This window comes from Schistocerca piceifrons, chromosome 4, assembly GCF_021461385.2.
Source record: "Schistocerca piceifrons isolate TAMUIC-IGC-003096 chromosome 4, iqSchPice1.1, whole genome shotgun sequence".
NCBI lineage: Eukaryota > Metazoa > Arthropoda > Insecta > Orthoptera > Acrididae > Schistocerca > Schistocerca piceifrons.
Window position 1 is genome coordinate 735834760 of NC_060141.1, and position 26563 is coordinate 735861322.

Sequence of the window (26563 nt, forward strand, 5' to 3'; positions counted from 1 at the left end):
TTATATATATTGTGAAAAACAATGGTCCCATAACACTCCCCTGTGGCACTCCAGAGGTTACTTTCAGTAGACGTCTCTCCATTGAGAACAACATGCTGTGTTCTGTTTGCTAAAAACTCTTCAATCCAGCCACACAGCTGGTCTGATACTCTGTAGGTTCTTACTTTGTTGCCGGCCGCGGTGGTCTAGCGGTTCTAGGTGCTCAGTCCGGAACCGCGGGACTGCTACGGTCGCAGGTTCGAACCCTGCCTCGGGCATGGATGTGTGTGATGTCCTTAGGTTAGTTAGGTTTAAGTAGTTCTAAGTTCTAGGGGACTGGTGACCACAGATGTTAAGTCCCATAGTGCTCAGAGCCATTTGAACCAATCTTACTTTGTTTATCAGTGGACAGTGCGGAACTGTATCGAACGCCTTCCGGAAGTCAAGGAAAATGGCATCTACCTGGGAGCCTGTATCTAATATTTTATGGGTCTCATGAACAAATAAAGCGAGTTGGGTCTCACACGATCGCTGTTTCCGGAATCCATGTCGATTCCTACAGAGTAGATTCTGAGTTTCCATAAATGACATTATACGCGAACAAAAAACTTGTTCTACAATTCTACAACAGATCGATGTCAGAGATATAGGCTGGAGCCGCTGCTACTCGGTCAAGCAGTTGCTCAGCTGGCATCGCGAGGCTGCGTGCATCCCGTTCCATTCGCCCCACCATGTACAGGCCCCTGCATGCATCGGCAATCGAACCAGGGTCCTCCACACGGCCGTCACTGACGCTGATTCAGCTGCAAAGGCAGAAAATGTCCAGGTTCGCTCGGTGCAATATGGGGATGTAAAGACAAGCTTTTTCGCACATAATTTTCAGCATTCAATTTTGACACCACCAAGAACGCTTCGATTCTACATTTTCCAGACACATTAACCTGAACGCTTGTCAAAGACTTGAATGACCACCTACCGCAGGGCGGAACGTTGCGAGACGTGCAGGTAGCGAGTCGGTGAGGTTCTGGAAGGTATCGATAGGGAATTGGAGCCATGGTTTCTTCAGTGCAGTGGCCTTCTCGGTTGAGAATCTGTGAGGTGAGGTGGTCTCATAGATTCTCGATTGGATTTAAATATGGGGAAATTGGTGCCCTGGGGAAGGCGGTAGAATTGTACTGGTGCTCTTCAAGTCACACACATATACTGCGAGCTGTGTGACACGTTGCATCGTCCTGCTGGTATATGCCATTGTGCCAAGGGAAAACAAACTGCATGTACGGCTGGACCCGGTGTCCAAGGTAGGTGCGTACTTGTGTTGATCCATTGTGTCTTCCAAACTGTTGAGATTACCCAGGGTCATTCAATCGACATCCATTGGCTGTATGGCGCGCAAATTCCAGCATTTGTAGCCGATGAACAACAGACCTACTGGTGAGGCCCATACGGACCAACGTTCACTGGACGTTCGTTGAGAAGACACTGTTGGTAGCCCCTTTGTTCATCTGGACAGTCAGTTTCTCAACAGTTGCACGTCCGTTCACTCGTACTCATTTCCGCAGCCGTTATTCACTCGTGTCATCTATGGTCAGATGTGCACCACAGCTGCTCACCGCCGGTTTTGGGCAGAGGTGTTTTGCCAAGCATGGTATACATTATCCGTGCGACCAGCCTATTTAAAAAATTAAGCGTTTCAGGAACGCTCCCCCCCTTGGCCCGGAAGCCACTGATCAAGCACTTTTGGACGTCAGAAAAATTTCTCCCTTTCCACATTACCACAACAACAGCACTATTCTTTGCGTCCCGCCCCTTCCCCCCCCCCCCCTACCACCGCCCACCGCCTCCGTCTCACTTTACATGTCGCCCACAGATAGCGCTGCCACATGCGGTCTGTGAGTGGTTGTTGCACAGACATCTGCGGTTGCCGCAGTCTCTCAGTCATTTCAATTCGATTTTATGCTCCATGCTTTTAGAAAATTCCTTTGTAGTTTTGTCTCCAAACTAGCAGAATCATTTCGCGTAGTGGGCCCTCTGGTGCCAAATTCATATTTTGTATCTAATCTAATTTCTTCTATTCGCCAATACTTTCATCTTTGTGTGATTTACTCTCAGTCCATATTCTCTGCTCAGGAAATCATTCCATTCAGTTGTCGGTGTCCTCAACAAATCCTGTCCTCGGTTTCCTTTCGCCCTGAACTTTTTTTCACTTCGACGCACACTGTACACGTTTTGAGAACCCATGTGCTAGTGCGTCTCTGTCAATAACAAATGCCGGCCGGCGTGACCGTGCGGTTCTAGGCACTGCAGTCTGTAACCGAGCGACCGCTACGGTCGAAGCTTCGAATCCTGCCTCGGGCATAGATGTGTGTGATGTCCTTAGGTTAGCTAGGTTTAATTAGTTCGAAGTTCTAGGCGACTGATGACCTCAGAATTTAGTGCTCAGAGCCATTTGAACCATTCAATAACAAAACTGGATGAGGCATGAGCAAGAAAACGAGCTTGGACGTCACTTAAAAAATTGTCGCCTTGTTTTGGTCGACAGCGTTGTAAGTGATTGCAGTGATTGTTCTCGGTGAAAAGAGGGAACGTTTAGGCTTAGCATCGCATCGACCTGGAGACCAACAGAGAAGCGCCGGTATCCCGGTATCCGTGGGACTGAATATCAAAATAGGTCGTACCTTTAGTAACAAACTTTTATCTTTAGGTTATTTGTATGAAAAATTGGAAGGCCTACCAGCACCTGTTGGATGTGGGGCCTCCACACGGTCTGCATTCCAGATGAGAGCAGGTGGGAGGTCTCTGCTTGCTAGTGGCTGCCTGAGCGACGTATCTGATTTTGAAAGTGTAAAACGTCTGAAGCTAGCGACGACACTGACCAATGAACGTAATCGACGATGGAGCAAAAGAACGAGATGTAACACCGATAGACTTGGTCGAGGGGATTTTCAGGTCGGAAAGCAGCACAAAACTGACGGGGGGAAACAGAATAACCAAGATAGATATGTGGTATATGAACAGCATGGACTATTTATTTAAACAATTAGAGGCAGTACCACCATCAAGTGTAGTCGCCATGGGGTCTGGAGTCCAACTTACCTAGTATACAATACCCTCACCAGTGGGTGCTGTTGTCCATTCCGTGATGTAACCCAAGATGGCTGACTCTAGGGGAAAATAACTGAGCCTGCACTGGGCCGCTAAAGAGAGGAAGGACTGTACTTTATTTATAAGTAGACATTGGGCACAAAGTCATTCTGCCAGTTAAACAGTTTAGTTGGTTCTCTATTTTTAGCTTTATAAATTTCAAGCGCCTGTAACAAATTGAGGGCACAGCCCTTTTCCACTCTGTGAAGAATACGCATACAATTCTCAATGCTCCCTATGGAATGGCCAGCATCAGATAAATGCTGTCCCAAAGCCGTTTTGTATCGTGGCTGTGAGTGTTCTTTAAAACTTAATTTAAAAGAGCTGCCTGTTTGGCAGATATAATATTTGTCACAGTTACTGCAGTCAGTCCTGTATACTCCAGAGCCATCAAATTTATCACAGTTACCTTTCAGTTTATGTTTTATTCGTAGTTTTAGGGTGTTATTAACCTGAAAGCCACATCTGACATCAGACTTTTTAAAACATTTTTCTATTTGCAGGGAGATTTTGCCGTTATCTTTCAAAGGAATGGTTTTTATTCTATCTTTACCGGTTCTCTTTTGTGTGTGGGTGTGTGTGTGCCTGCTGTTGTTAAACTTTTGTTTAGCCTACTGTAGGGGTGCGTGACGTCATTTATAGAAAAGCTGTAAGCTATCGCGATCTGCTTTAAAATGCTAAGTTCTTTACGTATTTCGTTTTCGTCCAAAGGTAGACGAAGGAGCAGGTGAACCATGGAAGTGAAGAAAGCTTTTTTGCATCGGGGAGAATGGCATGAACTGGCATTGATGATACTGTCTGTACAAGTTGGTTTCCTAAAAATCGAAAACTTACGTTTGTTATTAACTTTCTTAATAGTGAGATGAAGGTAGTTGATGGAGCTATCTTCTTCTATTTCAGTGGTAAAAGTTATTTTGGGGTGCATGTTACCTATTGCTTGGGCGAATGTGTTGACCTCACTGGTGTCACCTTCTATCAGTAATTAACTGTCATCGACATACCGTTTTTAACAAATCGTTTTATCTTTTAGTTGTGGATACTTGCAAAAAAATTTACATTCTAAATCACTGATAAAAATGTCTGCTAAAGTGCCAGCCGGGCTATTACCCATCCCAAGACCGTCCTTTTGATAATAAATTTTGTCATTAAAGGTAAAGAAATTGTAAGCTAAGACAAAATCTAGAAGTTTAATTAGTTCTCTAGACTCTGAAACACTAATCTTGTTGTGGGAGAGGAGATTGCGTCTAATAATGTCAATAGTTTCTTTTACTGGGACATTACTGTAAAGATTTTTTACATCCAAGGATGCTAATGTCGCATTATCTGGTAGATGTATATTCTTAATTACATTCGATAGCTCAGCACTATTTTTGAGCCCAAAACAATTACTGAATGTGTAAACCGATTTAAGTTTATTATTAAGGAACTTATGTAATTTATAGCATGGTGATGACATACTGGTAACAATCGGTCGAACCGGATTTTTCATCTCTGTGGATCTCAACTTGAGATCTTAGCTGGGGAAGTTTGACATTCATCATTTTGAGCGATTTCTTTTCATAATCCTTAAGAAGAAACTGGGAGCTGTCAATCTTTTGCTGCAAACTAGTCTAAAACTTATCAGTTGGGTCTTTGTGAATTTCTATAACATCGTTTTCTGCAAGAAACTCTTCTGTTTTCTTAATGTAATCATCTTCATATATAAGAACTGCCGTGTTCCCTTTGTCAACACGAATGACCATTGCTTTCTCCTTCTCTATCTTGGTAGTGAGACCTTTTAAAATACGGCTCTTGTGATTTACCACATTATTAGAACTATTTTGAACAGACAACGCCTTATTAACCTTAACAGCTGTGTACGCAATTTCTAATTTCGTCATCCCAGCCGCTTCACAAGCCATTTTAGTTTCAACTATTACTCGCTTAATATTTTCCTGACTAACATGTGGAGTGATGTTATGTTGTAGGCCTTTATTCAGCAACATATTTTCATCACTAATCAGTACAATACTTGTTAAATTAGCTACCCTGTGATTGAAACGATGTTCCCCAATGCCACCCTTACCTTTCACAATATGTACATTCTAAGGTTTTATCAATTTAGCCAATTTTTTGTTATGCCTCTCTGTAATTTTCTCGACATCAATCTTAACTCTATTAGTATTCTCTTTCCACACAAATTGAAACTGGCTACAAGAAAGTTCGTTGCTTAGTTGTAAATGTAGTTCGAAAGATTCACTTCTTAGCAAGTCTTTATATGATTTACGTATCTGCGCCCTAACCCACTTGATCTCACTTTTAGATTTAATTGATAAGGCGAGATCTGACTGCTGTTTAATTTTCACTTTGGCATAGTTCGGTGTGACACCAGCTGCGAGACACTGCTTATTGAATGTAATCTTCATTGCCTCGGTACTGATTTTCTGCTTCAGTTTACAGAGCCTTTTGACTCTGTCGTAAGCCAGACATGGCACTACTTTCACGAGCTGCGACATCGTCGCGAAAAAAAGTTACTCACATGTGTAATAAGTTTCCTTTAATTTACGTCTATGGCCATAAACTTTTTGTTGACAGATTACCGGTTTCGGTCTTTAATGACCATCATCAGATCTGTTTCATAAATACAAAGTCCTAATGTACTGCGGCCATAGTACTACTGACAACATGAGTTGTGCATGTGATGTTATTTACATGTATTTGACGATGCTGGTGCTGATTCTGCATTTAACATTTGACGATGCCACTATGGCTTCAGACATTAGGACTTTGTTTTTATGAAACAGATCTGATGATGGTCATTCAAGACCGAAACTGGTAATCTGTTAACAAAAAGTTTGTGACCATTGGCGTAAATTAAAGGTAACTTACTTTATTTATTTTGAGACACTTATTTAGGGATGAATTTCAGGTAGTATATTTATCACACTGATACAAAACACACACTCTGACATCCTTGGGGTCACGACACACAGCCTACAGACCTGTAGCCTACTGGTAAATTACTGAAATAACGCTCTGCAGACACGCACACAACTCCTTAATTACCGAAATAATTTCACTACACAGCGCACAGACATGCAAACTCCTGCTAAAGAATGCAGTACACTGATGTGCAGATACGAAATCAACTCGTAAACTGTCCAAATAACGCATTGCACAGCCTACAGACCTGCTCGAAAAATAATGCAACAGACGTGAGAACAACATGTGCAGGCACCGCTCGCCACCCCTTGTCCACTGGACAGCACAGGAGCTACCACACACGCTCCCAGATGTCAGGATGCACCTGCAGCTGCCAAGCCATGCACAGGTGCCTGTTCAGGTCTCTCAGACATGAGGCGGCAGCATCCCTTTCATACTTGACACTAGAGAAATTCCTCTGGTAATACGTGATCACCTGGGCACTGTTTTTGAAGTGACTGGATGGGAGCGAAGACCTATTTGCAGGGCGCAGATGCTGCAAGGTTGCGCCCACATCCACGCTGTTGCGAGCGACTGCTGAATGCAGGCCATCATGAGCCATCGCTCTCACGCCGCTGCTGCCTACAGCGAGCAAGTGAAAGTTGGATCTATTTTTGGGTGTACAGTTAGAGTTCTTTGAGTATTATAATGACATCACAGTACTCCAAGAAACACTTACACAAGCCCCATATGCGAGACGCCTCTGGGCAGCACATGTGTTTACCATTGACACCATACCTGCAGATACTGACTTCACAGTGTTGCACAGAGTGCATTGTTCCTAGCGGTCCTAACGGGACATGCAAGATGCGTCTAGCTGTCCACGTGTACCCATCATGGCTGACGCATGGTGCGAAATGTTCATCCTGCTATCAGTATACATCTCAGAAACGTTAAACGTTCTCACTGCTAAAAGCCTAAGAATGCTCACAAAAACACTGTTAATCATAAAAGCACTCTTGTTGTTTGGAAAGAGAGCACTGTCTAAACACAGACGGGGGTAAGGCGGGAGAAATCGGAACAGCTGGCTGGGGTGGCTGAGCAGTTCCAGGTGCTACAGTCTGGAACCGCACGACCGTACAGTCGCAGGTTCGAATCCTGCCTCGGTCATGGATGTGTGTGATGTCCTTAGGTAAGTTAGGTTTAAGTAGTTCTAAGTTCTAGGGGACTGATGACTTCAGAAGTTAAGTCCCATAGTGCTCAGAGCCATTTGAACCATTTTGAATCAGAATAATTACGAAAACCAGAATTCGAAACATGTCTTACAGAAGAGAAAAAAAAGGCCAGAATTTTCTGGATCTTAAAGCTACAGGTCTGGAGATGTCCTAATTCCACAGTGGCAGATGAATGACCACATCCCCGCCAGAGATAGATGATCTGCTACAACTTGTCTTTCAACACCTCCTTTCTCAGAACTTTCCGTACATACCTTGCCTCCATTTTGTTCGAATCAGTTTGTAGACGCTCCTATGTCCCAGCACAAAAGATGTCTTCTGAAAGAATAGAGCATTATGATCGTAGTTTCTACAGATCACCATATTGCACCAACAATTAAACGCAGAAAAGTGGCCTACAGATCGTCCAATATGGAGAGACTCTTACTCAATTACACTCCTCTCCCAAAGAGGACAGGAGCTTGAATATTAGAGCTCAAAACAGATCTCCAACCCATCAATATATCACGGCATACCGTGTAGATGTAGTAAACACACAATTCCTATCCTTCGCCATACAAAATCAGCCCTTTTACATCATTCATACATAAACGCATACTGTCCTCGCAGCAATAGATATTTCCTTGCGAGGTCGGCGGTCATCCACACCCAATGGGTGACCAGAGCGCCCTCAGAGGACCAAAGTCACTCTCAGAACTGTTCTACAAATTCGGGCTCGTTCCCCCTCGGCGCAAACGCATTACTGTTTCTGGTCCAGACCTGCTTGTTTGCTTCCTTTTTCCACAACCATCTAGAGACTCTGGGATTACAAGAGCACATGTATTTTTGCATGGTTTGCCATAATATTATACCAATTTCTCAATAATTTTCGATATTAAGGACACAGCAGATCAGTACCATTCGCTCGCACCACATAATTTCGAAAATATAGACTGGAAATTATTTATCTAGAAACAGGAAACTTTAGCTAGGTGGGGCGTACTGTAAACCACTGAGTAACTAGAAACTTGTCATGTCTGCGAAGGCGGAAACTCGAAAAAACAGAGAAAACTCAAATTTCCGCCCATGAATACTGATGTGGGTAATGGAGCAATACCAAACCATCCCTCTAATTTACAAGGTGAACTAAGGTGTTTCTCAAGTCTAGGAAATCGGCAAACGAATCTTCCACATGCTAGATGCACACACCACAATAGATCTTCTCTCAACTAAATAAAGGCGCGAAATGTGCAGAGGCAGTCAACCAAACAATTTGCATGGAATGGGATAACTATCCAGCGCAAACACACCTCTATATTCAGTCTTCTCAAATACCTACATGGTCATGAAAGCTATTCAACACATACTAAGTGTTAGTTCTGTCGTCTAGAGGACAACAAGTTTCAGCCATCTACATTCCTACAGTCCAAGAGGGCTCTCCATTCGGACAGCTCCTACCGTTAATGGGAAACGTGAATCATCTCCGCACAGGTCACCGGCGCTACGCGCCATGCACGCACAGGTAGACTAATCCTCCTAAGAAATCGGTCACATATATATTTTATTCCTGTAATTACAACTAAATGTTACGATCGTCGTCTCAGTTGAACAACATTCGACAATAAGGGAAGTTTCAGAAATACACCCTGTTGCCAGCTGTGGCTCTGGAAGTACCATTCTTATGACTTCACACATTTTTCTCTTTGCTATCAAAGTACTTGACGTCAAATCCATACCTTCCTTACGAATGGACATAGTATGATCACCTGCATCCATTCATGTCCATTTTGCGTTCCGACCTACTTGGACAATTAGAAATGTGGCACCCCTCACTTCCAGAATTGCTACAGTGTGACTCCAGGAACACTCTTCTGAGTTTAAACACTTCCGCTGGCCACCGACTTCCCAGACACGAACATTATTGAGCATTTCAGGGAAGCTTTGCAACGCGCTGTTCAGAAGAGATCTCCACGCCTCGTACTTTGCGGTTTTACGGACAGCCCTGCAGGATTCACGGTGTTAATCCCCTCTAGCGGTACTTCGGATATCAGTCGGGTGCATACCACGTCGTGCAGTTTCTATGACTCTTTGACTGGGTGTTTGTGTTGTCCTCATCATTTCTTAATCATTCATGAAAGTGGCGAGATTGGACTGAGCAAAGGTTAGGAATTTGTATGGGCGCTGAGAACCGCGCAGTTGAGCGACCCAAAAACCAACCATCATCATCATCATCATCTTTGACTCTTCAGTGTACATTGGTGCCCTGCCACATGCAAATTTCCGAACAATCCAGGATATTGCGCTAGTCGACCAACCGGTCAAGGGGAGGCCCATAGTGAGACCCATTTCAGATTTTGTAACGTGCTGATAACGCATCTCTGTATGCAGCATCTCCGTGTCTTTCAAAGTAATTACGTAAAATCTGAAGCAGTTCACGCTCCTTACACACCCTACCAGGCCTGACAACAACACAAAACGGGGAAAACGATAATGAACTCTGGTGGCCGTTGTATCTGTGCAAAAAATTGCAAATGTGCTCGTTTACATGCTCGCCATATGTGTTTATATGCGAAATGACACTGAAATCATGACATGTCTTCAGGGTGTCTCTCTGAGTTTGTCGGAAGGTGTGTTATTAATTCATTTCTAGTACTATGCGTCCCATCTTTCACGTTGTAATACTTCTTTTCAGTCTGAAACAGTGTCATTAGATTATGTTTGCTTTGCTCCATGAAAACGACGATGTCGTAAGGCAAATGCTAAAGTCTCTATTGCAATTTTTGTATATAACAATAAAATATATGGGATTTGATTAATAAAGGCAAAGAATGAGGAAGGCGGTGTATGTGTTAAGAACTTAGAGGTATTCAGAATATGGCGTCGTCGAATGTCACAATGAATATTGTGCTTCATTTTTATGCCGAGTCGAGGAAAGGAGAAAGCGGCAGCAGTGAGGGTACAACTGATCTATCAAGGAGACCCATGAAATTCGGATTTATGTAGTCCCTGTATATAAAAGGCAGTGTCCTGACTGACTGACTGACTGACTGATTCATTCACTCATCATCCAAGCCCAAACCGCTAAGGATACAAACTGAAAAATTGGAGCGTGTGTGGATCTTCTACATGCCCATGCCTATGTAGGGCCAACGCGAGCACTCATAAGTGGCCAACACGACGTTCCATGAGCTCGACTAATGTCTGATGTAGTGATGGAGGGAACTGACACCACGGAGGGCTGTCCATAAACCCCTAAAAGTGCCAGGGGTTGGAGATCTCTTCTGAACAGCACTTTGCAAGGCATCCAAGATATGTTCAATAATGTTCATGTCTGGGGAGTTCGGTGGCCAGTGGAAATGTTTAAACTCAGAAGAGTGTTCCTGGAGCCAATCAGTAGCAATTCTGGACTTGTGAGGTGTCGCATTGTCGTGCTGGAATTCCTGAAGTACAATGCACATGAATGCACGAAGATAATCAGCAAGGATGCTTACGTACTTGTCACCTCTCAGAGTCGCATCTAGACGTATAACGGGTCCCGTATCGTTCCAACTGCACATGTCCCACACCATTACAGAGCCTCCACCAGCTTGAACACTCCCCTGCTGACACGCTGGGTCCATGGACTCATGACCTCTTCTCCATACTCGTACACGTCCATCCGCTCGATACAATTTGAAACGAGACTCGTGCGACCAGGCAACATGTTTCCAGTCAGCAACAGTCCAGTGTCGGTGCATATGGGTCCAGGCGAGGCGTAAAGCTTTGTGTCGTGCAGTCATCAAGGGTATACAAGTGGGCCTCCGGCTCCGCATGCCCATATAGATGATGTTTCGTCGAATGGTTGACACGCTGACACTTTTTAATCACCCAGCACTGAAATCTGCACCAATTTGTGGAAGGGTTGCACTTCTGTCACTTTGAACGCTTCACTTCGGTTCTCGTTGGTCCCGTTCTTGCAGGATCTTTCTCCGGCAGCAGCGACGTCGGAGATTTGATGTTCTACAGGATTCCTGATATTCACGATGGTCTCGTGAAATGGTGGTGCGGGAAAAATCTCCATCGCTGCTTTGGAGGTGCTGTGCGATTACTAAAACACCACGTCCAAACTCACTTAAATCTTGATAACCTGCCGCTGTAGCGGCAGTAACCAATGTAACAGCTGCGGTAGGAACTTTTCGTCTTGTATAGGCGTTGCCGACCGCAGCGCCATATTCTGCCTGTTAACATTTCCCTGTATTTGAATACACATGCGTATATCAGTGTAGTACAGACATCGTTTAAGAAGGGACTCCCCGAAATACCGCTCCCAAGGGGGTGAAATGGAGATGAAAGGCAAAGTGAAAGTCTGTCGCTGTTAAGGAAATTTTGAAGCTAGAACTACGAATACTTTTGCTTGGTTTCTCAGACAGATAATAAAAAAAGTAAATAAATACGTGTTCAGCATCTGTGTTAATTCAACCACTAAAAGGAAAAACAGTGTGAGAAAATTTTCTTCAAAGTAAAGAATTACTGAAGGACTACTAAGGAATTTTAAGGCTACATCTATCACAGTTGGTATTTCACTTGTCGGTTAAAAATAAGAAAATAAGTGTTTCTGGGTATTCAATACACAAGGGAGTGCAATAAGGGATAAATTTCTTAAGAAAGTATGTCATTACATTAAAAAAAATTTAAAGCTAAATTTACGATAATTGTTGTTTCCCTTCTAGGTTAGATATATAGAAATATTTATTAGGGGATGAAAGTTGCTATGGAAATAGCCTCACAAGAACGCAGAAGGCATGATTAACAAAATCTTTGGACTTCAGCTGCTGGTTTCGCTGTTTGGTCAAAAATAAATTCGGAAAAGACCGTGTTTACATGGCGTTAATTAGCATGTGAAGCTTTGAAGGTATTGCAGTTTGTAAACAACATAACAGTTCCACTAAATGAAAACAAAAAATTAAAAATCTCTGCTAGCCATACGCGAGCGAAGCAGCGAGCACTAAGACTATTTTGTGATACTTGAACTTCAGAACTGAAATGTGAATCTACCAAAACAGTTCCATGAAAATCTAAAAATTTCTCGATAAAACCGGCTTCGAAGTTTTCCGATCATTATTACTTTCCTAAAACTATTACCATACTTCGATGGATCGCTTTGCTCTGTGGTAGAATGCATGGTTGCCATTTGCTTGGCGTGGATTCGATTCTTGTCTAAGGGAGATTTTTACAAAATACGCATCTTCTACGATAATTTAGGTAAATGATAAAATACACAAACAGAGTAATCGCTGGATCGATGGTTCAAGACTTATTTTGGTTGTTAGGTTTTTCATTTCTTTCCGTACCGCTCGAATACCTACGTCGTTTAAATATTAAGTTCATCAAATGTATACTAACCAGAATATATCACACTGTCAATTTTTGTTCGTGGAAAGTGCACGTCTTCTCACTTCTAATTACGTATCGCGCAGAAAACTCTAGTTTTCATTGCAGATTGTTAATAATAGATTTAATAGGTCTCATTCCACCGAGAACGTCGTTAAAATTAAAACGAAAATAGAAATTATCTGTTTTCCCTCTATATGTATCTGCGGTTTGTGGAAATGATTATAGAACATGCACCTTTGTCGAAAAAACTGAACCGGCCGGGAATCGAACTGATGCCAGCCACATGGCAAACGAGCGCTCTACTGGAGTGCCACGTAGCCCATCCAAAAACTTACCTGTATTTGAGGAATTACAGATGCTCGGAAATTTCGAAGTTGATTTCCTCGAGCATTTTTTAGACTTGCATAGACTTGCTTTGGATTAGTGATATTTGAGTTGCGAACTCCATGTACCATAAATATAAAAAAGTACAAAAATCAGAGTGGCATGTGCTATTCTTGTAAGTTAGCGTCCCATCTGAAATATTTGATCATGACACGACATAATGTTCCATGAAGCTAAACGGGAGACAACTGTAAAGATTTGGAGAGGCACAGCCCTATGTATTGCACAAGACAGAAATGTGAAATCCTAGTGCAGGATCGAGTATTTCTTTTTGTATGTAACAGGTTAAAATAGATGGATTCTTAGTCTGTCAAAGAGTAGCACTGTGTACTGGTCCCTGATTAAGAAATCTTTCTAAGGGATCGAAAAGAGGACTGTGATTTTGGTAGGTAGACGGAAAAAGAACCATAGACATAAAAATATTTTGTGTACGTGTGTGTGTGTGTGTGTGTGTGTGTGTGTGTTAAAGAGAGAGAGAGAGAGAAATGTTAGTGAATGGTTCAGTCTAGTTGCTAGAAGCTGTTTGTACATTTCAAGTGTGTAAGGCATATTAACTACTGTAGATAGTGGTAAGAAGCAGTCAGTCGCTACCGTTATCAGGTTCTCTGGAGCAATCAGAGCTGGTTGCGCCTTTCCCGATTGGAGGCACTGTCTTGGTATTAGTTCAGCGAAGTCCAAGTGCTAACGATCTCGCGCCTTAACGCGACACGAGGCACCTGTTCGTCAGGTTCTATTCCATTTAACCGCACCGAAAAATTATAATGGACGATCAAAAATTTCCCGTTTGAGGGCGTTGGTGCAGCTGATGTTTAAGGGGACCATACCGTGCCTATCTAACACATGTTAATTTAGGCAAGTATTTGACCCATTTCTGAGAAAACTAATGTATTTTCTGTATGTTACATGATGCTAATAGTGTCAACTGTACTAAAATCTACTTTATCCATTTTATGGTTCTTAAGAAATACTTTTTTCAATTTATTAACAAAAATATTAAGTTATTTATGCAGAAAATACTTTTTGTGAACTTGCTAATGGGTGAATTAATGAATTTAGTACGAGAGGTGGCTTTTTATGTTATGCAGAATCTCTGAAAATATTCATTTAGCTGCGACAGTTTCTGATATAATAGGGCATATGTATTGAAAGGAGGACATAAGATGAACATCAACAAAAGCAAAACGAGGATAATGGAATGTAGTCGAATTAAGTCGGGTGATGCTGAAGGAATTAGATTAGGAAATGAGACACTTAAAGTAGTAAAGAAGTTTTGCTATTTGGGGAGCAAAATAACTGATGATGGTCGAAGTAGAGAGGATATAAAATGTAGACTGGCAATGGCAAGGAAAGCGTTTCTGAAGAAGAGAAATTTGTTAACATCGAGTTTAGATTTAAGTGTCAGGAAGTCATTTCTGAAAGTATTTGTATGGAGTGTAGCCATGTATGGAAGTGAAACATGGACGATAAATAGTTTGGACAAGAAGAGAATAGAAGCATTCGAAATGTGGTGCTACAGAAGAATGCTGAAGATTAGATGGGTAGATCACATAACTAATGAGGAAGTATTGAATAGGATTGGGGAGAAGAGAAGTTTGTGGCACAACTTGACCAGAAGAAGGGATCGGTTGGTAGGACATGTTCTGAGGCATCAAGGGATCACCAATTTAGTATTGGAGGGCAGCGTGGAGGGTAAAAATCGTAGAGGGAGACCAAGAGATGGATACACTAAGCAGATTCAGAAGGATGTAGATTGCAGTAGGTACTGGGAGATGAAGAAGCTTGCACAGGATAGAGTAGCATGGAGAGCTGCATCAAACCAGTCTCAGGACTGAAGACCACAACAACAACAACATGTATTGAAAATTTTAGTTTGCGGGAAACTGACTTTAAAGAAAAATACCTTTGAAATTTGTTACTTACAGTTAATTAAAACTGTCCTGCTGCATATGATGGCCCTTCTTTGGCCTCTAGCAGGTCTTCCAGCTTCTTTTTCACATTCCTGGATGTTTGTCTTGATTTCTTGGCCATACCGTGGACAACGCGTGTATGGAGTGCGCATGGTGGACACATTCGAACTGCCGTTCGAAGCCCTGGCAGCGCTCGTCACCGATGCGTTGCGGCCATATGGAACGGTCCTAAGCTACACGGAAGAGAAGTAGAACACCTTTGAAACCTATCTCGTGCTGAATGGCCTCCGACAGGTATGCATGGAAATCCGCAAACACGAGCCGTCCTACGTGTTCATCGAATGTTGTTGAGCCATCATTATTTATGACGGGCAACCACGGACGTGTACCGGTGTGGAGAAGAAGGCCAGCGCCGCCTTGTTCAGGTGCCACGTGTGGAACCAATACAGACAGCTGTGCCGACAGCATTACCGCTTACGTACGTGGATGCGATGCAGGCGGTGTGCACAGATGCGGCACCCATGCTGCAGTCCAATGCGCCTGAGAGATCAGTAGCCGACGACGCCGTGGCGGCGGCTCCGCAAGACGAGACGCCCTTGACAGACACAACGACTAAAACCACCACCACCACCACTACAACCACCACCGTTGTCGTACCAAAGGCGTCGGTTCCGGACGCCGGCCTCATGGCCGACGGTAGTGACCCCAGCCCTTCGACGGGAGCGGACACAAGGACGCGCAAACAACGGCCGCCGAAGCGTCATAAGAAACTCCGCCTCTCGGCGACCGACAGGACGGAGACAGGAGCACGCTGCCGACGCCGTCTCTGACACGTCGTTGCCAACGGAATCTACCAGCACCGCCTCAAGGTAGGCATCTGACGCAACGGACAGTAAGGTGGCCTCACCCAGCCTAGACGTTCCCACGACTGAAGCCCTCAGGAGAAAGACCAGGTGATGGAGCCCAATGTCTATGACGAGAAGCCGTCACCGAGCCCTTCCCCGCTCGGTGACTGGGCTCCCTAAAAGAAGGCAGAAGACTCACCAGACACCCTGGACACTCCTTCGCCACACGGGACCGGCGCCCCACGAGAGGAGAGCCTAACACCCACAGAAGGACCGCTTTAAAGATACCTGTCACAAGGATGGGTAGCCAGGTGGCCCCATTATCACCGGGAGGCCGTCATCTGCATCTCCACACTCCGCATTTGGAAGTCTCAATCCTACTGTGTGTGCACAGTCAACGATAACAGCATACATTGTGTCATCAAAACGCGCATGTTCCATGATATGCTCCAGGCAACAGACGTGGGTATCACCTCCCTTCAAGAAGCCCATCCTGAGCTACAATTGAACATTTGTCGATACACAGCCTACCAGGGGCGATTCTAGAAGTCGGTTCAGAGGGGGACGGGGGGGGGGGGAGTCTAATGGCAGGGGAGGGGGTTTCGGGGAATGGAATATCGCTTAACAAAAGGAGGGTTTGGGTCTTCTAACGACAAATTGGTAAAATTTAGTGTTGCTTAAAGTAGTTTTTGGTAATAATTTTCGAGTTCAGGGAAAAAATGTGTTTTAATAAATAATAAGAGTCCTATTTTAAGTTAAATGATATTTATTGGTTTAGATAGTAAGCTATTTTCTACTCTTATTCTTTTGTTAAAATGTGTCTGAAATACATTGTAACCTATATTGCTAAATATTATTTAAAAAATGGTTGAATCTGTAATTCGCTGATTTCTGAAGTAATTTTATCCACTGTAATATGATACTCCATGGCCTTACCACCGCCCCTGCAGCCTACAGCATCCCTCAAGCGACGGTGCCGGCGGAACCGCCATCCTATTACGCGACGGCATCGAGGCATTGGAAGTTACGTACCTGCCATCTGCACGAGGTGTTGCCGTCACTGTGGGAGCAGTCCGCATTGTCAATGTTTACGCGCCCTCCAGCTCACCTCATCGCAGGAAAAAGGTCATCTTTTATTACGACGAAATTGCTGGACTCCTGAATGGGAATACGGACCACTACATCATAGGCGGCAAATTTAATAGTGTCTTGGATCCAGCATACCAAACACCGCTCTACTCTACATGCCCAGCACTAGGGGCTCTCGTGCGAGACCTGGCTCCCCACAGGAAGTGGCATCTCCTTCACGAGGACCGCCGTGGCTATACATGTTTCACCAACCGCTCTGCCAGCAGCCTTGACTGGATATACGTCTCCCAAGGACTCCGCGCCGCGACAAGGGACGCGGAACTTTGGCCGACACACTTCACCGACCATTTGGCATACATATGCTCGGTCACACTCCCCCGACAGCTCACATACCGCAGCAGTGGTCCATGGACGGTGAACGTTTCCTACCCGTATGAGGACGCATGTCGGCGGGACACGGCTGCTACTTGGGACCGGTGCCTCCGGAGTTAGCATGCACATCCTTCCACCTTACATTGGTGGCTCGACAGCGCCAACCTGGCCCTCCGACGGACACTCAAGGGATTTGGCAGTGACAGAGCGTGCGGACGTCGGGCGACGTCGGAATTGTATTACACTGCACTGAGGGAACTAATGATCCAGCGGCCATTACGTCAACGGCAGACAGTGGTTAATCGTCTGAAGGCTCGCCTAATCCGTCTCACCATGGAACAGTTTGACGGAGCCCGATTTTGGGCGAGGTTGCAAGATACCATCCCCACCAAAACGGCATACGTGTATCACGATATCAGAGAGGGACGCCACCGCAAGCGCCACCTTATAATAACAGCAGAGGCAGCAGAGGGTGGATGCATCGACTCGCAGAGTGCCATCCCTGCGGCATTCGTCCAGCATTACAGGACGGTTTATGGCGAGGACCCACAGACTGGTTCAAATGGCTCTGAGCACTATGGGACTTAACATCATTCCCCTTAGAACTACTTAAATCTAAGTAACCTAAGGACATCACACACATCCATGCCCAAGGCAGGATTCGAACAAGCGACCGTAGCGGTCGCGCAGCTCCGGACTGTAGCGCCCAGAACCGCTCGGCCATTCCAGCCGGCCCCACAGACTGTTCGCGAGTACGAAGACATCCTGTGCGGTCTGCCTGACCCCAGAGTGGTGGCCCAGGACGACGCCCTGCTGGCTCCCATTACTGCTGACGACTTAACAGTGGCCTTGGCACGCGGCTCCCAGAACAAGTCACCGGGCCCAGACAGCTTACCGAACGAATTCTACCACGCCTTCTATCCCCTGATGGGCGTTCATTGGATTCAAATGTTTCAAGACCTCCTCCGTGATTATTTTACCATCCTCACAGATTTCCTTGAAGGCATCATGATACCAGTTCCCAAACCGAGCAGTTTCACCGTAGTCACGACTATCGTCCTCTTACACTGCTGAAAGCGGTTATACACTTTTCGCCCCTTTCCTCCGCACGTGTCTTCAGACAACCATCGGACGCATGATCCATCCTGACCAGAGGTGTTTAGGTGGTGACAACAACAACCACAGGGCACTTGACGCCTACCGCGGTGTCACGGCGTAGGCAGCGGCCTGTCGCCTCCGAGCGACGCGCCCTTTTCGCCGTCGATTTTGATCACGACTTTGATCAAATCGACCACAGTTTCCTTCGCGTCATGCTCGAACGAATGAGTCTCTCGCAGGCGTCAGGGTGGTCTTATGCTTAATCCACGGGGCGCGCTCCTGGATTATGGTCAATAGCCAACAGACTGAACACATCACTCTTGGACGGTCGGTGCGACAGGGATGTCCTTTATCAGAAGTCTTATTCGCGGCGTCCCTCTAATCTGCGCTGCACGGCCTTCACCAACGACTGGAAGGCATTAGCATTCGAGATGTGACCTTCTGATGTGCTGCCTTCGCAGACGACGTGGTGCTATTGGTGTGATCGGCCGACGAAATCCAAGCGACGCTTCAGTAGTTGTGTGGCTATGGCGCGGTATGAGGCAGCGTCGTCAACATGCTCGAGACGACGTATATGGATGTCAGGAGAGGCCTTCTCTACCCAACAGCGATCCCCTTCCAAAAGGTTCTCTCACTGAACTCCTCGGGGGTGCAGTTCCGCAGTTCAGTTCGCCGAACTGCGACAGCCACACATCGCCAGATACTACAAAGGACACGGGCGCTGGTCTGTGATAGCAGACGCCGCAGTATGGATATGAGTCTCCGAACGCTTTACGTGAACACTTACCTAGCGTCAAAACTTAATTATTTTGCGCACACTCTTCCACTAACAGTCACCATGGCCCACAGTTTCCAGGCGGCGTATGGACTTGTGAGTTCAGGGCACATATTCAAAGTTCGCTACACTGCTTTAACAAGGCCTTCAATGGCAGGGGGCCTGGGTTTGACTTATGTCCACAATCGTGCGCTGGCGCTGAACCTACGGACGATGCGGCTCACATGGAGCACGGCCAGCACCAGCTTGACGGTGTCGCTGCTACAGATCGTCGCACCGCGAGATCTTCTTCGTCCACTGGTAGCCGTGGGCCACGTAGATCCGTCTCTTGCCCACATCCGAGATTTCCTGGTCGAACTGAGCTACATGATCGAGGCTCTACCCACGACAAGGGCGCAGATCACGAGAGATTACTACTGCATCTCTCAGGCGTGACAACGCGGTAACAACGTCGAACAACAACACTCAACCACTCGCTGGACCAGCGTGAGGCAAGCAGTCCACGCCTCATATTTGCCCACGTACGCTCGTTCCTTGTAGTATGTGGAGGTGAACGGAACTTAGCCACACGCCAGCGCCTCCATACCATTCCCCTCAACGACAACCCTTAGTGTCCGCACTGCACAGACGTCGATTCGGACATGCAGCGCTTGACATATGCTGTCACGAGCAGCTGCTGGGATCTTGTACAACGTATGCTGCCGCTCCTGTTGCAACGACAGCCAGTGTCTAACGCGCCGGACGAGCTCCTACACCCAGATACCGTTTACTTTCCCACTATCAGAACGAACGCCGTCAATTGGCTGAAGGCATGTTGCTGTATTACATTTGGCCAGCCGCGCCCGAGAGCGCTCTGGACTTGTGGGTCCGCCTGACGACGGCTCATGAGGCGTTGAGCCACCACGCGTTGTACCGCACACGACAATCGAATTATTAAGGCGCATTATTCGAGGATCCTCCTGCCATTTGGGGCGTTCCGAGTACTAGAAGACACACTTAAAAATGATTCACGGCACACGATTGATACTCTGAGGGCCGAGCGGTCTAAGGCGCTGCAGTCATGGACTGTGCGGCTGGTCCCGGTGGAGGTTCGAGTCCTCCCTCGGGCATGGGTGTGTGTGTCTGCCGTCAGGGTAATTTATGGTTAAGTAGCTTAGGGACTGATGACCTTAGCAGCTAAGTCCCATAAGATTTCACACACATTTGAACATTTTGATACTCTGAGGAAATGGTTTAGATGGAGTCCCCCTTACATTCATTACGCGAAGACGTCTCGGAAGCTTCTGGTGGCGGTTGTAGGATCCAGTTAAAAATAACCAAAGCAAGAATAAAAAAATACAACAATAAATAAATACATGAAAAAAGAACATATATACAATGCAACAAACAGCACTGATTACGTATTTGTTTATATGTTCAGATGTGCTAACAAAACTAACGGGGTTCCATTAAAGAAAACGTAGGTTTGTGTTAAAAAACATACTTCCGTGCATTTTTTTTATGGTTTGTATTAACCAATTACACTAGCCTCTCTCCTCACGTTCGGTCTGTGGAATCGGTTCGTCAGTATTTGATGTGGTTTACGAAATATATCCAGCGGTAACGTTAGGTGACTCACCCCGTATAATATTCAAAAAGTACGTGTATTTGCATTTAATGTTAGTGAACTGCATTTTATTTATGTGCTTACCATTTTTAATTAAATTTGATTATTAGAACAATTATGTTCTTAACTATCGACAAGTAAATGAAAACTCTTATAGAGTTTTCCTGACAATGTATGCCTGTCGTGATTTGCGAAATCTCTTATTCATGCAGTCTGGTAACGTACCCGGAACTACTTTGCACCTCGACGCTTCGAGCTGCAGACGCAGAGGCAGGCCTCACGTGGCAATTAGCCTGCGTAGTGGTGAGACGTTGCCAACGTAGCAAGAACGAATAGTGTAGGTGCAACTTTCTTGACTATCACAGAGTTTTCACTTGAACTACAAAAACGAAGGTTTGAGCGCGAGCCAAACCGTCACTTCATACACGTTTGTTTCACGAAGCTTGAACGCCAACCACCTGACCATTAAGAATTCTAACGTCCAGTACCTACGTACAATTACATCATTACATAACAGACGCGTAAACCTGCTCATACGTTTTTCTCGGAATTGTCAGAGTAGTGTACTTTACTATTTGCACATTATATTATTTTAATAGCCTGCTAATGCTATACGAAGTTTTAAGTAAATCCATGATAACAACGCCGTGATATCCCCTTGTCAGTGTATCTGACCATAGAATGAAGGATTTCACGACCGGATGTTTCAGCTGCTGAGAATTCTTCCGTGTTGTATGGCAATGGTCCATGGAATACTTCAATCCCTAACGTTTCCTCCAAGGCTACGTTGGACCACGGCCATACAACCCAGAAGAATCGTCAGCAGTGTATCTGACGTTAAGCACGTGAAATGTTTATAACTGCAATACTCTAATTATCTCGGTTTTATTAGTTTCGTATTCTTCTCCCATCGACCAAAAGCAATTAACTGAAAACCTGAAGCCGGCCGGTGTGCCCGAGCTGTTCTAGGCTCTTCAGTAGTCTGGAACCGCACGACTGCTCTGGTCGCAGGTTCGAATCCCAGGCCGCTAGAGACTACACTGTTGAGCGTCCATAACACCATATCCATCCATTCATCCATCGAATCCCACCTCGGGCATGGATGTGTGTGATGTCCTTAGGTTAGTTAGGTTTCAGTAGTTCTAAGCTCTAGAGGATTCATGACCTCAGATATTAAGTCCCATTTGAACCATTTGAAAGCATGATAACTACTTTACGTTCTGACGTAAGACCTCCTTGGCGAATATTGCATGGTGTTAAACCGTTTATTTTAGGATCTATGATACGCCTGTGGAAGTCTTCATCTACATCTACATCACACTCCGCAAACCACATAATGCTGTGTGGCGGAGGGTACTTTCGGTACCACTATCTGATTCCTCCAACCCTGTTCCACTCGCCAATAGTGCGTGGGAAGAACGATTGTAGGTAGGCCCCACTCGCCAATAGTGCGTGGGAAGAACGATTGTAGGTAGGCCTTTGTATTGGCTCTAATTTATCGAATTTTCTCTTCGTGGTCAATACGCGAGATGTATGTGGGGGGAAGTAATACGTTGACCGACTACCCCTGAATAGTGCTGTCCAAAAATTTCAATAGTAAATCTCTCCGTCTGATGCACAACGCCTCTCTTGTAGCGTCTGCCAGTGGAATCTGTTCAGCATCTCAGTAACCCTCTCTCGCCAGCTAAACGATACCGTGCCGTAACGCGCCGCTCTTCTTTGCATCTTCTCTATCTCTTCTATCAGTGCTACCGGGTAGGGATCCCAGATAGATGAACAATACTGAAGAATCGGGCGAACAAGCGCCATCTAAGCCACTTCTTTCGTGGATGAGTTACATTTCCTTAACGTTCTTCCGATGTCTGAGGCTAGTATCTGCTTTTCCCACCATCTGTTTAATGTGGTCATTCCACTTAAGGTCGTTCTGGATAGTTACTGATAGAAATTTTACAGCAGACCCTGTCTCCAGCTGTCTGTAATCAATAGTGTAGCTGTACAGTTGTAGATTTCTATTCCAATCTATATGTTCAATATGTTACATTTATTTACGTTCAGGGTCAACTGCCAGAGCTTGCACCATTCCTCAATTCTCTACAGATCGTTCTGCAAATTCTTACTATCGTCTGGCGTTGCTACTTTGGTATGGACAAGTCTTTAGATATGCGCCCTACCACTCGCTCCGGGCAACTGTTTTAACCATTTAGTTATACAGATTACTGGCCATTAAAATTGCTACAACAAGAAGAAATGCAGATGATAAACTGGTATTCATTGGACATATATTTTATACTAGAACTTTTCACGCAATTTGGGTGCATAGATCCTGAGAAATCAGTACCCAGAACAACCACCTCTGGCCGTAATAACGGCCCTGATACGCCTGGGCATTGAGTCAAACAGAGTTTGTTGGATGGCGTGTACAGGTACAGCGGCCCCTGCAGCTTCAACACGATACCACAGTTCATCAAGAGTAGTGACTGGCGTATTGTGACGAGCCAGTTGCTCGGCCACCATTGATCAGACGTTTCCAATTGGTGAGAGATCTGGAGAATGTATTGGCCACGGCAGCCATGAAACATTTCCTGTATCCAGAAAGGCCCGTACAGGACGTGCAACATACGGTCGTGCATTATCCTGCTGAAATGTAGGGTTTCGCAGGGATCGAATAAAGGGTAGAGCCACGGGTCGTAACACATCTGAAATGTAACGTCCGTCAATGCGAACAAGAGGTAATCGAGACGTGTAACCAATGGCACCCTATACCATCACGCCAGGTGATACGCCAGTATGGCGATGACGAATACACGCTTCCAATGTGCGTTCACAGCGATGTCGCCAAACACGGATGCGACCATCCTGATGCTGTAAACAGAACCTGGATTCATCCGAAAGGATGATGTTTTGCCATTCGTGCACCCAGGTTCGTCGTTGAGTACACCATCGCAAGAGCTCCTGTCTGCGTCAAGGATAACCGCAGCCATGGTCTCCGAGCTGATAGTCCATGCTGCTGCAAACGCCGTCGAACTATTCGTGCAGATGGTTGTTGTTTTGCAAACGTCCCCATCTGTTGACTCAGGGATCGAGACGTGGCTGCACGATCCGTTACAGCCATGCGGATAAGCTGCCTGTCATCTCGACTGCTAGTGATACGAGGCAGTTGGGATTCAGCAAAGCGTTCCGTGTTACCCCACTGAACCCACCGATTCCATATTCTGCTAACAGTCATTGGATCTCGACCAACGCCAGCAGCAATGTCGCGATACGATCAACCGCAACCGCGATAGGCTACAATCTGACTTTTATCAAAGTCGGAAACGTCTTGGTACGCATTTCTCCTCCTTACACGAGGCATCACAACAACGTTTCACCAGGCAACGCCGGTCAACTGGTGTTTGTGTATGAGAAATCGGTTGGAGACTTTCCTCCCGTCAGCACGTTGTAGGTGTCGCCACCGGCTGCAACCTTGTGTGAATCCTCTGGAAAGCTAATCATTTGCATTTCACAGCATCTTCTTCCTTTCGGTCAAATTTCTCGTCTGTAGCATGTCATCTTCGTGGTGTAGCAATTTTAATGGCCAGTAGTGAAGATAGTGGGATGGAGGTGACAAGTGTAATACCAACTTTTCATAAGCGGGTTACAAATTTGAAAGTGCCGGTCACTTTATCACTAACGATATGCGAGACAGTGTTCTTGCGTTCACCGATGTCAGGCTGCTGGGTCAGATCTCGTAATGAGTATTGACGCAGAACTGACGGTCGCTGGAGCCAGCAGCACTTAAACGGAAGGGTCCAGCAGTAAGGGCAGAGCAGACAAAGTCCGCGCCGCCGCGAGTTTCAGCTCCCGCGCGAGCGCGCGCAGCTAATGCCCGCCCCATCCACAGGTTTAGGCCCACGGCCGGAGCCGGATTTCGCTGAAAGCTCGACAGGCGAGCATTGTCGGCCGTCGCGTAAATGTTTGATGGCCCCTCTTCGAGAGCTCTTTACGAAGCGCAGCGCGAGCACTCCGGCTTGGCCGACTGAACGGGGCAACCGCCGTTGAGTGAGCGATAAGCACCTCACACGCTTATGTGTGCCATAAATGAAATACGAGCTCCATTTGACAACGTCGCACATCATTGGAACTTTTTATTGTGTGGCTGCCACCTTCAGATCTACGGACTTTGTCCGTCACCCTGTAGTAAGTAAACGTTTCGCCCACGTCTTTTCCGTAAACTGGAAACCATGGGATGACGAAGGGAAGTTGGTACACACAGGAAGTACTAGTTGCTTCAAGCAGGCACGGATCTGCCAGGGGAAACCAAGGTATCGGCTCCGATCGGCAATTTCATGGGGCGTCAAATTCATATTCTTGAAGAACAAAATATTGTCTCACAAAGCGCCTAACATCCAGCACACGTTAGTTATCAATTTTTCATATGGTTTTGAAACGCATTTCTATTGCTTTTTAATATTTTCCAACACACTCTAAGTTGATCTACTAATGACTCATAAGTTGATTTTCGAATGTGCGCATAGTGCACATGATGTTTCTGCCGCTGGCCGGCGTGGCCGAGCGGTTGTAGGCGCTACAGTCTTGAACCGCGATACTGCTACGGTCGCAGGTTCGAATCCTGCCTCGGGCATGGAGGTGTGTCATGTCCTTAGGTTAGTTAGGTTTAAGTAGTTCTAAGTTCTACGGGACTGATGACCTCAGCAATGAAGTCCCATAGTGCTCAGAGCCACTTGAACCATGTCTCTGCCAGGGAAATCCCCATCGCATCAAGAAAAATATAATTTTCCCCCATAAAAAGGGGACGGGATTTAATGAGCTGATCCGAATAAACCCGAACAAATTAATACCAATCACTGTTTGTTTATGTGGTTGACTGTGTGTACGAATGATACCAATCACTGTTTGTTTATGTGGTTGACTGTGTGTACGAATGATAAGCATTATTATAATTACTAGTGAGGTCCATAGATTCAGACTACCATACCGAAAATAAACGACTAACAAGAATAACAAGTAAGAAAGATTGCATATTATCTTCTCGGTGTCTTCAAGAAAACGAAATGCTGACAGAAAATTGTTGCCAGATCGCCACACTACTAAGGGCCACTTGTATAGTCCTCGGTTAGCAGCCGCTTAAGTTCGATTCTCGGAATGGCGCGGAAAACGCGTTGAACGAACACGTTATAAGGCCTAAGCGGAGAATAAACGATGGATAATTGGGAGGGTTGGTGAATATGATTTGGCAGAGGCAGCAATAATTGAGGAATTAGTGATGGGAAGATTGTTTCTTAGAACGACGAATGAGAAGAAACTGGGACATCACACAAATAATACGGAAAAATACGACGATTCCAAATTTATATAAAATTTTTGAACTACTGCTACTTTTCGATCTCATGCTTGAGAAACTGGAGCGTATCAATGAAATGTGAAACTATTTCCTAACATAAAACTTTTTGCTTGTAACACGCCTAGTAGGTATTCGATATTGCTACTTCGTGAAATATAGTCTGTCTTGTTACTAATGTAAATGAGTTACATAAAAATAACCATTTGTGCCAAAACAGTCTCTCTTTTTTGGCGTTTGTTACAACTGCTGCGATATTAGGAAGGCCTATTTCGTCTTATCTAGTAGCAGACAGTGACAAAATACACGTAATCTGACCGAGAAACAGCACCAGTCTTGGTAATATTCGTATCAACAGTTTTTTCAGTATAAAAGAACAACGTTTTGACTTTTCATGTACCAAAACGTTTTTCGAACGGTGATGAGGTAATAGATTCTTTCGCAGAAAGGAAAGCACGCCCTGTAGAGCTGTAGCAAGAGAAGAGAGAAAAAATACTAGGGCCCAAAGGATTGACGAAATGAGCACTACCTTGCACGGTCT